The sequence below is a fragment of the Neltuma alba genome, unplaced genomic scaffold, assembly GCF_004799145.2.
Source record: "Neltuma alba isolate B1F8T4 unplaced genomic scaffold, ASM479914v2 tig00005505_pilon, whole genome shotgun sequence".
NCBI classification, from domain to species: domain Eukaryota; kingdom Viridiplantae; phylum Streptophyta; class Magnoliopsida; order Fabales; family Fabaceae; genus Neltuma; species Neltuma alba.
This window is the reverse complement of record NW_021634135.1, coordinates 114661-130161: the sequence shown is the minus strand read 5'-3', so window position 1 is coordinate 130161 and position 15501 is coordinate 114661. Positions and strand designations below refer to the sequence as shown.

Below are 15501 nucleotides of genomic sequence, written 5' to 3'. Positions count from 1 at the left end.
AGATATTTTAAAAAAACCAATACTATTATTAATAAATAATTAATTTAACTAATTTTTCAGTCTGCAAGATTAATTAGATGGTGACGGAACTCAGTTTTTATTTATTCATGACAAATTTGAGCCGAAAATTTCCATGAGTTGGATACACCTCACGTTTGAGAATATAAAAAGGAACAAGTTGGGTGATTGGCTAATTGCCATTAGTCTCTGATTAGATTCCCACTTGTTGGGTTGAAAATTATGGGGACTCAATCAAAACGTCTTTTCTTTGCCACTCCTACTATGAACAAACTGTATGAATAGATTGAGTGGAGTAAACTCAATATTTAGTTCAACCTCTGAACAGACCGGGACTCTTGCTCTCTCCTTTTGCCCCCATCTTGAGGGTAAGAACAGAAAATGGAAATCGATGTCCGGAGAAATTATGCTTCCTACTTGAATTGCATCATAGTTCTAAAGAAAATGAATATTTTGAAAGAGTTCAAGTAGCATTTGGACCTCTCATTAAGAAGTTTTGAAGATTTAGACAATTAGGTAGAAAGTCAAGTTTTGTTCCCAGACTATGAAAAATCCACTGTTTTCATGATATGGTGAAGTTAGAGTTCTATCATTATATTGCTTGTTTCAGTTCAGAAGCCTTGTTGTATGTAAGCCTTCTTGTGGTGAAGTTAGGCTCTATCTTTGCCAAAAGAATGGGTAATTTTCACTTTGCATAATTAAATTTTGAAGCACAATGCTTTTATTCTGTCGAGATCTTCAATGCAAATTGCAAAGCGCCCTTACTAACCCCTTTAGTGTACAAAGATATCCTATTTTTGTTGCAAGCATTTTATAATGACTGAAGCTGCATATATGTGTTGATTCCTTTCCCCCATTTCAATCCTTTCACAATATCTTAACTGCTTAAAAGTTGTATGGCTCGTACGGTGAAAGCAATTAAACAATAAATAACAAGTCATTATATAAACTACTAATACCTGTTGTCTTAAAATCATTATAATAATAAAGGACAATTGCTGGGTAAAGGTAACAATAACATAATAATACTACTTTTTGCTTTTTTGTGTCAGAGAAATGAATTATGTTTCTCTTCTCATATCAAGCATTCCTTAAGTTTTGCATTAAGAGAACTATATCCCCCTTAAGACATATTCTTTGGTAAATGTTCTCCATTCATGAGAAACCACAAGGCTCCCCTCCAAATCCCACTTTAGACTGTTTCATATCATATGCTATCCTCTGGTTCCTCTGCTGATAATTCCCAATAATGCGCATTTCATATTCATCGGAAAGACTTGCCAGTGCCAAACAACCTTTTGAAGCATCCTCTTTTCCCACATAGAGTATGCCAGTTACATCCACATTCAGCTTAGCATTATCCTCAAATATATTCTTATGGTGGGTATGTTTACATCTTGATACCCAGTAAGGTTATAACAAGTATCCAAAATTGAAAATCCTGGTGCTGAAGGGAAACCAGTGAACTGTTTGGAGAACTCTGCCTTCAAAGCCTTGTAAACAGATGGAACAAGCCTTGTGATCACAGTTCCAGAATCAATTATTACCCCATGATTGCCAAAACTTGAAGCTTGAAGAGCAACACCGCCAACATTAATGCCGGTAAGATTCAGAACATAAAAGGTAGATAACTGTGGATTAGGAATCATTCTGGTGTAAGCAATGGGAGTAACATTCTTGAAAACCGAAGATTCATTACCCATAACTAATGACCCAGAAGCTCCATCATCTGTTGTTGGTAAGCAGTAAGAGAAAACCCCTCCAAATATAGAATCAGTTTCTGAGATCACTGAGAGTTTACTTCTTCCTAAACCCATCAGGCCTGAGGTTCCTCCAAACAGACCTTTGTTATTCTTACCACAACCAAATACAATTGTTTTTTTGGTATACCTCCAAAACTAAGGTTCTCCATACCTAGTTCACCATTACTATAGGACCCATCACCATAGTTAACAACTAGCATGTACTTCCCGCGCGATGCGCGGAAAAATGGTTAATATGAAATTATTTTATTTTAATTGCAATTAAGAAAATAATTCACTGGTTTCAAGCCAAAAATTAATGTTAAAATAAAAACATCTCATGGATTCATTTCAATCAACATGATAATTTCTTCTTAGGGTTTAGGGTTAAACCCTAAATTTATGCACCCAGATTTCTAAATATTTTCTGATAAACAACATTAGTTATTTTCATTTGAATGAATAAGTATATTATTTGTAATGATATTAATATATTAATGTAACTTTGCCATCACACATTCCTCATTTATTCCTTCACTATGGTCTGCTAAAATACTAAAATTTAAAATAGTGTTTATGGTGATATTTCTATCCCCATAAAAAAAATATGATTCAAATTTTAATCTTGCAAAAAATAATCACAGAAGTCTATATTTTTTAAATAAAAAAAAGTCTCAATAACTTAAAAGAAAAAACATCATCTCTTCTTGTCTACATAAATATCACGTATAATGATCAAAGAAATGATACATATATATATCGAAAAATTTAAATAAGTTTTACTAAATTACTAAAAATGTGGATCAAGTTTTATTTGTTTTGAATTAAAAAGAAAATCTACATTCATTCTCAGTCTAGGTTAATTTTTACAAGGCCACATTAAATCCTAATCTCTGTTCTTTCACTTGAAGATTTCATATTTCCACCCACAAGGATTTTAAGTCAAATAATCAAAGCAATTTAACTTTCATATTCACATAGGTTGATTTTGAATTCATCAAATATCAAACTGTACAATATTAAAGCAATTTATAGCGCTTAACCGAAATCAAAGGTCTTTAATATTCCTTTTTTTGACCAGCAAAAGCTCTTTAATATTAAAGAGTGATAGGGAATGATTGTCATGGACATGCCAAAACAATATTAAAACAATCGTTAGACAAGGCCATGTACATACCCTTTTACTTCTTTATCACATTTCCCCTCTCAGCCACATATTTGGTGACCGCTCTCCCCCACCAAAAACATAAACCAGATTTTACTTAAAACTCTATCCCATATTATTTTAACCATTTCTGGAAAACAATATCAACATTAGAAAACTGAGAACCAATCAAAATCAAATTTTTGTCTCAATAACTAATTAATAGTTCAATCATTTCAAAGATACGACAGACAAATTTCTTATACAAACCAGAAAAAAAGTTGAACACTGACGTTAGCTCACTTCCCTATGCCTTTAAGCTCTCTACTAAGGGCCCGTTTGGATGAGCGATTGGAAAAGCTGCTTATTGGAAAAGCAGCTTATGGATAAGTGAAATGGGATATAAGCTAAATTGAATAAGCTGAATTGTGTTTGGATTGGAGTTCAGAAAAGCCCGTTTGCAAAAGTGAAATGGATAAAAAGCTGTTTGGATTATGGTTGAGTAAAAGTAAGTTTGGTTGTAAAATGACTAAAATAGGTATGAGTTTTAATAAATAGTAAAAAATAGGAAAAAAATAATTTCACATAATACAATGGAATTAAAATAATTTAATATGAATAAGTGAATTAAATTTTTAAAATTTAGAGTAATCTAAAAAATTATTTTAAATATAAAGTGAAAGAAGGAAAAAATTGAATAGAGATAATATAATGATGAAGTAAAATTTATTTAGTGAATTAGAATTACGAACTGTAGAGAAATCATAAAAAATATTTAAGAAACAAAGTGCAACATGATAAAAAAACATAATACAATAAATTTAAATTAATTTAATACGAAGAAGTCAACTAAACATAATTTAAATGGATAACAAAGTTTTGAACTCCAATTGACAAAATAAAATAAAATAATATTACATAATTAATTATTTGATAAACTATGAACGATTTGGTCTCTGATTGCATCACGAACACGACGATTCATATGCGATGAAGACTGTGATGTAACGTTTGAAGGCGATGGTTGACTAGCTTCAGCCTGATCATGTTCGGCCACTATATTATCATTTTCAGCTTGTTCAAAAAGGGAGTCGGAGCTTGAATGCCTCCTTATAAGGTTATGAATGGCCATTGTTGCACAAACTAAGTATACTTGTGTTTGGAAGTCGTAACTACGCATGTTTCGTAAGATGTGAAATCTATTCTTCCAAACACCAAAAGTTCTTTCTATTGTGCACCTTAAACTGGAATGATAGTAATTGAAGGCTTCATTGATATTTCGAAATCCTACTTGTCGTCGGAAGTCCGGAAGGTGGTAGCGCTCAGATCTGTATGGACCTAGATATCCATTTGGTGTTGGATATCCCGCATCAACCAAGTAATATTTTCCCTAATGATTCATGAAACAATTAGAGAGATTGTGAAAAGAAAAAAAATGAAATAATTAAAAAAACATGCGTGATTGCAACTTATAAACATATACCTGGAGGTGGATGAGGGAAATTAAGAGATGAATTTGTAATAGCACTGTCAAATATACGAGCATCATGTGCAGATCCCTCCCATCCCGCCAAGACAAAAGTGAAACACATATCCCAATCACATACAGCCATGACATTTTGTGATGGATTTCCCTTTCTGCCAATAAATTTGTCTCTTTTTCTGCAGCAGGGACAACACACTGAATATGAGTGCCATCAATTGCTCCGATTGCGTCCTTGAAAAATGGATAATAACGTGGATCGGTCTCAATTTTTCTATGAGTTCCACGAAATGTAGGATCTATGGGTCGAATAAGTTCACTCGATAGGCTAAGGCAAGCTTGCAGTACATTATGAAAGTGCCTACTTACAGTTTCCCCTGAACGTTGAAACCGTTCCTTGAATCATCCTGTTGCATTGTCCATGTGCAACCGTGTTTAAAAACATCGCGACCATTTCTTCAATTCCTACGTATTTAGACTTTCGTAAACCGTGTTCCTCCAATTTGGTACATAAGAGGTGGAAAACATATTTATCCACTCTAAACATTTCAGGACATCGATCATCATGGCCATTCATAATACCTTGCACCCATAAATTTCCTGTCTGCTCACTAGTTCTGCAGGGTTGTTTAAACATATACATTTCACAGTAATGACCAACCATGCACCTACTGCTTCATATTGTGTTAATTCCTCATTAATCTGTCTTGAACGGTCATCTTCATTGCACTGTGAATCATCATTCCAATCCTTCAAAGTATCTTCATTCAATGGTGAATCATCATTCCAATCCTTCAAAGTATCTTCATTCCAAGAAGCCATTTCTGGAGTTAACCCTGTAACTATGATGACAACAAAGTGTAAGCATTATAAGGATTACCCTAAACAAGGTGTAAATAATTATCATACTGCAAATAGAAAAACCAAACACAGCAAAACCAAACACATATATGATAAGTAGAAATTAGCATAAATATTACATAGTCATTACTAAGATTTCTACAGGTCCCTTCTACAACAAGTCACATAAGTTTAGGTTCAAACAGCAATTAGTTCACGTTATAAATGCAGTAACAACAGTGAACACAAAGTCCTAAACTAAATCCTAATCTACAGGTCCCTTCCATGTGTCTGGGTCTAGTGCTGCCGGTATCAACCACTCCCAACTTGCTTTTATCAGGCATAAACCCCAAATAGGCTCTCCTAGCCCATTTCAGCCGCGTAAGCATCTTCGCACATGCATAATATAGTTGAGGGTTACCATTAAGCTCCTCAAGGCTAGCCAGGTGTCCCCAAATCTTCTCAACTTGTTGGGGATCTTCAACCAATGCTGATGCTCGCTTTTCAGAAGCAGCTGCTATAACACTCAGGCTATCAGAAATTTTTGTAGTCGCAGCAACTTTTTTCTTCTTCTTCGCATTAGACGTCTCACCCCTCTTTCTCTTTCCATAGCTTCCTGAGTCACTTGGTCCAGTACTCGAAGGGTTGTTTAAGTTGCAACCGGCAAAATCATCTGAGATCCCTGCGGTGGCTGTTGGGTCAACACCAAAATTTTCATCCTCACTGTCCCCCGACCCTTCCTGTTGGTCGAGCCCGACTCTATAAACATCCTCCTCTTCTGTGTCAGCCTGTGGAGTGAATGCTGGCTGAGGTTGTGAGGCTGATGGTGCATACATAAAGTCTCCCGAAGCCACAACATCTTTGAATATCCTCATTAGGTCTGATGCAAACATCAACCCCTGATGTCTAAATTTCCTGAAATTGGGATCCACCTACATTAACGTAATTAGGCAAGTGTCAGCGATGAAGAAACTAATATTTAAAACTAAAACTCAACCAACACAAATAGTTACCCTTAATTTCCGTTGCCACCATTCATCGGAGGCCAACACCCTATTTGTTGCTGCATCATAACCAATGCCAGTCTCCCCAGACATAAGTTTGTCCCACAACTTCCAATCCTTTCTCAAAATGTCAAATCTATTCTTAAGTTGCTTCCTATCATACATTTTCCCACTTCTTTCCTGAAAACTCTTTGTAATTTTGTTCCAACCCGGCCTTGTAAATGATGTTCCTTGACGTTCTTTGTGCACAATTTGCTCAACACAAACATCGATTAGAATTTTCGTCGTATACGAATCCCAACTCGCTTTTTCTTTATCGTTATCCATTTCTAAGTGGAAAATAATATAGATCAGACTAACAGAACCAAACAAAGCACAAAAAATGTTCAAATTCAAGCTACATTATGTAAGAAATAAGTTCTACCCAGATAAAAAAAATTGTTCTTGCATATTCTTCTCATCTAAAATTAATAAGAAATCCCAAGACATTAGATCTGTGCATATAATCATTGCATATAATCCTTATATTCTCCTTATAAACGTATAAGAGTAATCAATAATTTTTCCCTAAAATATCCTTCACCCTTAATAATCTAATTGATAAGAATATGATAGGTAATAATTGAAGGCAAAAAAAAAAAAAGAATACTTAGGTCAAATTACTTAAATTGGTTAAAAATGTTTTATTGATGTGTAAATTAGAAGAAAACTTATCATAAACTAATAAGAACCGGATCATTTGACAACATTAATTGATATGGAATGTATTTTGGCTCATTCTTCCTGTCGCCTACAACACTCATTTGCAGGTAGCAATTACATCTGTGCCAGATTTAGCCCAAAACTCAGATCTAAAAATCAACAAATGTCAAGCATTCATCACAAAAAATTATTCATCACCGAAACACACCACAAAACCAGGCCAAGAAGAAAAAAATAACACAGCACGGTGGTTCGATCAGTCAATCTATTAGCTCACACCAGATCAACAAACACACACCCTCCACATGCTTTGATTAATACCGTATTCTACATTCACCGAAAAGCAATACAACACGAATCGGTCAACCTGGCTCAGAGCAGATCAATCGAAGTTTGGCAGAGGTAGATCAGGCTCAGATCTTCGACGCACACCTGAGATGGACCAGCTGACGGCGGCAACGGAGTTCACGGCAAGTGTCGGTGGTTCTGGGGACGGAGGATGAGGGGAGGCAGCTCGCGTGAAGGACCAGCCTTTCGGTCACTCGAAGCCACACCCAACACGAGGACCTCACGGCGGAGACGCGACGCAGCTCACGGCAACTCTCGGTGGTTCTGGGGACGGACGATGAGGGGAGGCAGCTCGCGTGAAGGACCAGGCTTTCGGTCACTCGAAGCCACACCCAACACGAGGACCTCACGGCGGAGACGCGGCGCAGCTCACGGCAACTCTCGGTGGTCGGACGACAAGGCGACGGAGGAGGCAGGATGAGGGTCGCCGGTCGGGTAGAAGGGAGAGCAGATGGGAAAGAAGAAAAGAAAGAACGAAGGCTCCAGGAGACGAAGAAAGACCGAAGACTTGAGGAAAAAAAATTGAGGACCGGCTGATAGGATCCAACGGTAAAAAGTAAGAGCTTATGATTCAATAAGCCATAAAAATTGGCTTGGGCCAGAACGTGCGTTGAGGAGCTTAAAATTCATAAGCCACTTTTTTTTCCAAGCCCATCCAAACAGCATCTGAATTCCAATCGGGCTTATGCTGACTTTAAGCTGCTTATAAGCTCCTCAGAAGCCCAACCAAACAGACCCTAAAGCTCACTTCCCCGTGTCATATCATTAAAACTCACTTCCCTGTGTCTTTATCAAAATTGAGCAACAATTACATGCCCCTGTTTTAAGCAAGCTCACTCAACATTTGAAGAGTCTTCATATTGTTTTATCATACCTTCAGCCCATGATAAAGTTGAAGATAAAACAATACATACCACAAAATTAGATGACGCAGAGGCAATGAAATCAATCTTTTGGTAAACCAACCTCTTATAGAGTTTTGTCTATATTCATAATAACCCTCTTCTGCTTTAAATGATATGAGAGACAAAAACTTCCCCAATTTTGCATTCTACTTAATCAAACACTGCAAACCTTACTTGACATTAATTTATTAGCACCATTTCTCTCTCACTCTATCCCTAAGAAGTCAAGCACTGCTCTGTTTTGTCTTCTTTTAGGTCTGCTACTATTACTGTGCATGATCATATGGCTTTTTCTTCCTTGCAGAGATACAATATTTAACTCAATACCATATCAAGAACTAAATGCTTTTTTCTTCATGCTTTCACTGTCTCCTATAACCTGCAATTAAAACAGAATCTTTCATGCAAATGATATTAGGTTAGCCGAGCTTTAAGTCTTCAATACTATTAAAGGATGCACTCAAACATCATTAAATGCTTCAAATACCACTATCAGATACAGACAAAAACAGTAGCTATATCCAAAGTACATTAATTAACATTACCTTGCATATTGGCTGCAGAAACTACACCATCATGGAATGAAACTTCTCAAAAACAGATTTATAAAGTTGGACAAAATTTATTCCCATACCAGTTTACCTAGTGAAAAACACAGAAAGAAAAATAAGAAAAATAAACATCAAGGCATACAAAAATAATAACTGCTACCAATGTAAATCACCACTACTAAAGAGCTCGCCTGAAGTCACATCATTCATAAACCAGGAATTCTAACCCAAAATGACATAGTGAACAGCACCCTAACAAATAGTTTCATCATGGCACTTGGGAAGCCGTATTGAGTCAAGGTGTTGTAAGCAACAACATAACAACACACTAAAAAATAGTTTAATAAAGTTCCAATACAATGGCACAAACACATGCTTCTTTTTTCAATTATGTTGCTTCAAAACTTCATCAAACCACTTGTAACATTCAAGCAATTTCAGAAACATTCACACATCCATATACTTCAACTAAAACAGATAGTTAGACAAAAAAACCATACAAATCACATGAATATTCAACTATCCAGACATTCAAATGTTTGAAACAACACAACAATTGTGATTAATAATTACTGCATTCCCTCACGTTCCTTATTACATAAGAGACCACTATTTACCAACATTCCCTCACCATGCTTGATGGTTAATATACATTTCAAAAATAATAATCTGATTGAAATAGTTAAATCCTCTTTTAAATCATATATAAAAAATAATAAGACCAGAATCAACCCAGCTGAATGACATAGCGAACAACACACTAACAAATAGTTTCATCATGACACTCGGGGAGCCATATTGAGTCTAGGTGTTGTATGCAACAACATAACAACATACTAAAAAAATAGCTTAATAAAGTTCCAATACAGTAGCACAAACGTAGGCTTCTTTTTTCAATTATGCTTCTTTGAAATAGTTAAATCCTCTTTTAAATCATATATTAAAAAAATAAGACTAGAATCAACCTAGCTCAATGATATAGTTCATAAATTAGGAAAAGAGAAATCTGAATCAAAGAAAAAAAATGGAGAGTATAAATTTTCCCAATGTGCATTCCTCTCTTTTTTCATCATTGACAAACCAAACCTGGAGATTGATTAGAAAAGGCAATCGCGGGGACATTGTCTTGTCTCTTATTAATATACAAGAGAGTATTTTACAGCTCATAGCTAAAATCCAATCTGAATAATCAATCTTGAAAGAACCTGCATGAGAAGAAAAGAAAGTCTACAATATGTAAATGCACCTGTAAGAAGTTTTGGAGAAGAAAAGAAATCAAAACATGAAGCAAGCATGACCTTCTTGGATCCTTATGCTTTAGAAAATAGGAAAAGGAAGAAGAGGAGAGAACAGAAACAAAGAGAAGACGAGGAAACATGGGTATAGATGAAGAAAAATAAGAACACAAATCGTGAAGGAAGCCTAACCAGATGCCTATCCCATTGCGCTTCACGAACTTCACAGTAGCCGCGCAACGAACCTTCCTTTGATTCCCATCGATCACAAATCGATATAGCTTAGATTTCCTGCAACAACAAAAAAAAAATTTCAGCAGAGGGAAAGCCGAAGAAGATGAAGAGAAAGAGAGGGAAGATAGAGATGCTCAGCTGAATGCATAAAGGAGCACTAATTGTGCTTGAAGATGAATGCTCTGGAGAAGAAAAATCCAGAGAGAGAGGGAGAGAGAAAGGGGGTAGGAATCATAAATTGATGAATGCTTGAGGGAGGGCGAGGGAGACGAGATGCAGCGAGGAGCAACGTTTGAGTTTGTAAAATCAGGTTGAACAACACGAAACCCAAAAATTATCTGCCCAAGCCACAAACACATCATAAATGCTTGTACTTGGCTTGATAGCAGCCCGAAAATTATGTTTATTTAACTAACGTGGCTTGTGTCAAGAGCCACAGATAAGCCGTTTGAAGATATGGCTTGGTGGAAGAGTATTATAAGATATATTGATGTAACTGCAAGGCGATGCGTTATTTTCACATGTTTCTGAATTTCCAGCAGCAGAAAGAAGAGATTGACAGGTTGTTGAGTTACAAAGAACTGATTGATCGGATGGGGATGTAGAAGGCTTGAACAAAGGTCCTTGTTGATCATAACATGCCTTGCAAGGCTCACATTGGACCCATGTCAGGTCGCTTCCAGTGTCAACAACCACTGTCATGTTCTGGCTACCCAATCCCATTGTGACAATGTAGTTTAGAGTTTGGAGAACTATACCGGCAGTTAATGAAACTTGGGTTTCTGAAACATCCTCAATACAACCAGCGACCAATTTTTCTGATTTGGTTTTGCATCCAACGTACACGAAGATTATCAAAAACCAGTTGTTTCTGAAGCCTCCTATTCCAATCATGTTTCTTCGTTGAACAATGATCCCTGTCCTTCATTTCCATGACAATAGCACCATTCGCCCTTCCTGAGAATTCGAGTTCAAGTGGAGTCTACTTCAGAACTCACAAGGAAAATAGATATAGAATTCAAATCAGAGGAATCAAATCAATAATAGAACGCGGTTCAATCAAGAGAACATATAAACCAATTCATTCTTTTAACCGAGAGAGAACGATGAAGAGCGTATTTCTTCAAGAAAAGCACAGTCTTAGATCCTAAAGGTAAAGTGCAGAACAGTTTTGATAAAATAATGGGAGATCCCAAAGTACAGATAACATCTTTAATTTGTGCTTCCCATTTTCTGTCATTTAACTTGCTTGATTCTGGGAGGACCCAGGGGACCAAGTTGTGGTTTCGCCCGCAAGTTTTGCATTTTGAAAGTCTTCTTCTCTCCAAAAGAGTGAACCCCATTTGCAATGATAGATAGAGAGGAACAAGGAAAAGAAAGAATGGTGAAAAAGCCATTGCCTGGGGGAGTGTGGGAAACACAAATCATGATTAGCAATTTCTCTTTTTGATGTTAAAAGTCAATGAGCCATATCAGATGCAGTAGTAATAATAATAATAAGTGGGTAAAAATTGCTTACACATCTTTGTGTGTCTGTTTAAATAGGAGCTTTTCATCAGAAATCTCAAGAACAATGAGGTGACTGCCATGTTAGTGTCTTTATTGATTGGCTTATTAGTTTGCAATCAGATCTATAAACTTTGTTTGAATTGGTATGGTAATATCTTTATTTTACTCTTCCATGCGCAATCCAAATCTGTTCATAATTGCTACATTTAAATAATATTTTACAATATAAAATTTCTTATTAACAACAACAATAAGACCACGGAACTACTACCTCCGGTCCCAAATATATAAAGAAGGTCTTATATTTAGAATCAGAAGTAGTATACTTTAATATAAACTTATAAAAACAAATATTAATGTGTTGTATAGATCTTATTTAAAGGTATATATATTATTGGTTTGATTTATTTATTTTTTAATCAATAAGATCTGTGTGTACATTTTTTCCTAAAACGTTTATTAATAATTTAATCAAATCAAAGATTTGTGTAAGGGAACATAATACTCCTCCGGTTTTTAATATAAGACCTAGTTGTTGAGTTGATTTTGGTCCTAAATATAAAATCTATTTCTTATATTTTATCAGTGTTTTCTAAATTAGTCCTATGGACATTTCCTCAGTTATAATCAAGTAGAAGAGGGAGAAATGATATTAAGAAAGATAATTATATTATTTTAAAAAAAAAGTTTTATTTTTATAATTAACTAATTTTTCTTTCTTAATTTAATCAAATTAGTTAAATATGTTTTATATTAATAACGAGAGGAGTAGTAAATTATTGATGGTTGTAGGAATTGTGAAGTACAAAAAGTTGGAACGGTTGCTTCAATATTATATATGAAGCCGGACCATTGAGTGTTGTGAAAGCCAGAATAGTGAGTTATGAGCATGCCTACCACTTTTGGTGAGTGCAGTGATTGTATTTGAGTATATCCTTTTTTGTTAATGCCCCCCTCCTTTCTAAACATCCCATATTATGAATTCCAAATTATTGAAAATGTACTGATTAAACATATGGAGGAAGATGAAAATTTTTCATTCTATATAAAAAAAAAATAGATGCTCATAAAAATTGGTTGGATTGTTATAAACATGACTTGTGTCAATGACTCTATAAGTAAGAGGTGATGGATTCAATATCAACTTTAGCATGTTAGTGCTTACTCTATTACTTTGAAAAAAATGGCTTGTGTTTTACGAAAATGCATGTTATGAGGAAAGGAGTCTCCCATGTGATTAAAACTTATCTAGGAAGCTTAATGTGTGTTTAAAGATGATCGGCTAATGAAAAATTAAGAGTTTTGAACATTAGAAGAAAAACGAGAAAATTTTTGTAGTATGGTAGAGTTTGCAATGATACTTCATTTCTTGTCATAAAACACAATTACATTATAAAATAAAAAATAAAATGTTTAAAACATAAGTTTAATAGGAGAATTCGAGAAAAAAAATCAAGGACATATCATGGAAAAGCACAAAAAGCAACATGGTAAGAAAACAAAAATCTAAATTTGAGCAAATCTCAAAAGCAAAACTACTTCTCTTAGTTCAAAATATAAGTATCAAATCTTTTAAAAAGTTTATTTTTCTATAAGCATCAATTTGAATTTATCTGATTATTTAATATATATATATTTTTTTATTCCTAATTAATTATGTGTCTCTCTCGTTGCTTTTTTTTGCTCATTCTCTCTCATCTATTTTCCATCCATTCTCTCTCTTTTACCCTCCTCATAAACAAGGGTGTTAAGTAGCACTTGTTATATATTTATTTTTAACTAATTTTTTGAATTGCATGATTTAATTATTTGATACTTATATTTTAATGCGAAGAAAGTATTTTGCAATGCAATCAAGAGTCTTTTTAAATGAAACAACTTGGAGCCATCACAAATAGTGCATGCTGGTAATTATAGGAAGAAGAAAGTATCTCCGGTCCTAATTTTAATATCTAATTTGTAGATTACAAACGAGATCTTATTTTTAGGAACAGAGATAGTATAAGAGATGAAGTCTGTGAGAAAACATATGTGAATAAAAGATGTCATGCAGTGAAGGAAAAGCAAAACCCTCCTGAGCATAGAGAAAACAAATAACCATTTGTTAAAATCCGTGAAAGCAAACATTTGAAAATTCCTGAACAGGATCCATAAAAATATATAGCCATTTTAAACCTCTTCTTTCTCCAATGACCTTCTTGTATAGTATTTGTCAGAAAATGAAATTAGAGGGAGACATATTGTATTGAGATTCCAAGTGATCTACCAGGCACTCACATAAAAAGGCTGACTATTAAAATATGTTATACTTCTTTATTGCTCGCAGATATAATTTTTAATAAAAATAATCCTGTTTAAAGCACGATGGCCACTAAATATATAGACATCTATACTACCAGAAATTTGAAAATTGGTTGTGCACTTTATAAGAGAACGAAGAGAATGTTTCCCTTAATATCACTCTACTCCTAAAAGATACTACTATCTTATTCTTAATATAAAAACTAGATAATTAATTTACAGATATTAAAAAACTTAATTTAATTAATTATTTGTAATGAATTTATCAAAAAAGAAAGTTATCTATAACAAACATGTCTTCTTTTCCTTAAAATAACCTCGCTGATCATGTGTAATGTATTTTTTTGACTAGAAAAGCTAATATCATTAAGGAAGATCAAATTAGTTCAATACACAATTATGTTTATTGACCTAACTTTTTATTAAACATTTAACATGTATAACTATTATAGGACTACTTTGAAAAATATAAATAAATATAGAAACAAAATAGATTGAGATTTTTTTTGGGGTGAACAAATGGATTGAGATTTTATATTCAGGACAAAATTGAATATATAACTAACCTTATACTACCTTCAGTCTTTAATATAAGATCTAGAAGAGAATTTGATTTAGTCCAAAATAAAATATTTCAATTCATTTTGTCTCTCAAATTTATAATTCATTCTCTAGAGCATCTCTGTTGATTATACATACTAAGGAGATTTTTATCCAATGATAGTCATGATTAAAAAGAGTATTTTAAAAAAATAACTTGTATTTATTATATATAACTAATTTAATTAATTCTCTTAATCACTTTAAATTATTTAGATAGTCTTTATATTAAGAACTAGAGGTAGTATTATTTAGCTAAGCGTAGCCTTCACATGACGTCCCATATCTCCTGTGGTTAAAAAGGGTTGTGTTGTATATCTCTTGTTAACATGGGTGCTGGTGTGTGGATGCCTCCTGCATAGGAGGGGTGTTAAAATTATTTAAATAAAAACTATTTATTGGAAAAATGTGAATTTAATTAGGAATAATTTCATTAAAAAAATGCTTGAAATAACTAAACCTCAAATCAAATTGCCAGCCAAAAAAAAAAAATCAAAACAGGTTTATTTCTCACACTTTTCATAGGTTTTGACAATACTTAACTTGCAAATAACATAAACTTTTTATAGGAATTCCTCATTGAAGATTTAGTAATTTTAAGTTTCATTTTGTGAAACTTTCCTATCACTAATATAAGACCTAATATGAAGAAGTAATTTCTATACTCCTCCTATCACTAATATAAGAAATAATTAATTAATTTGAATAGATTAAGAAGTTAGTTAAATTAATTAATATGATTTTTTTTAAAACACTCTAAGTATTTTTCTTAATTCCTTCTTTCCCTCTCCTACTTCATCATTGCTGAGGAAATATCAATAGAATTAATTTTAAAAAAATAATAAACATGCAAAATAAATTTTGTGACCGTGGGAGCTGGGACTA

The 15501-nt window shown here is 33.9% G+C and overlaps 1 long non-coding RNA gene and 1 pseudogene across 1 annotated transcript; both read right to left on the bottom strand.

Moving 5' to 3' along the window:
- Positions 1-1133: 1133 nt before the first annotated feature.
- Positions 1134-11634, bottom strand: LOC114747890 (aspartyl protease family protein At5g10770-like; annotated as a pseudogene).
- On the bottom strand, positions 8330-10255 carry LOC114747897 (uncharacterized). The gene is made up of 3 exons (XR_003740419.1): positions 10165-10255; positions 8732-8828; positions 8330-8565 (listed from the first exon to the last, which is right to left on the bottom strand). It is a non-coding gene; the product is annotated as an uncharacterized LOC114747897 (long non-coding RNA).
- Positions 11635-15501: the final 3867 nt, after the last annotated feature.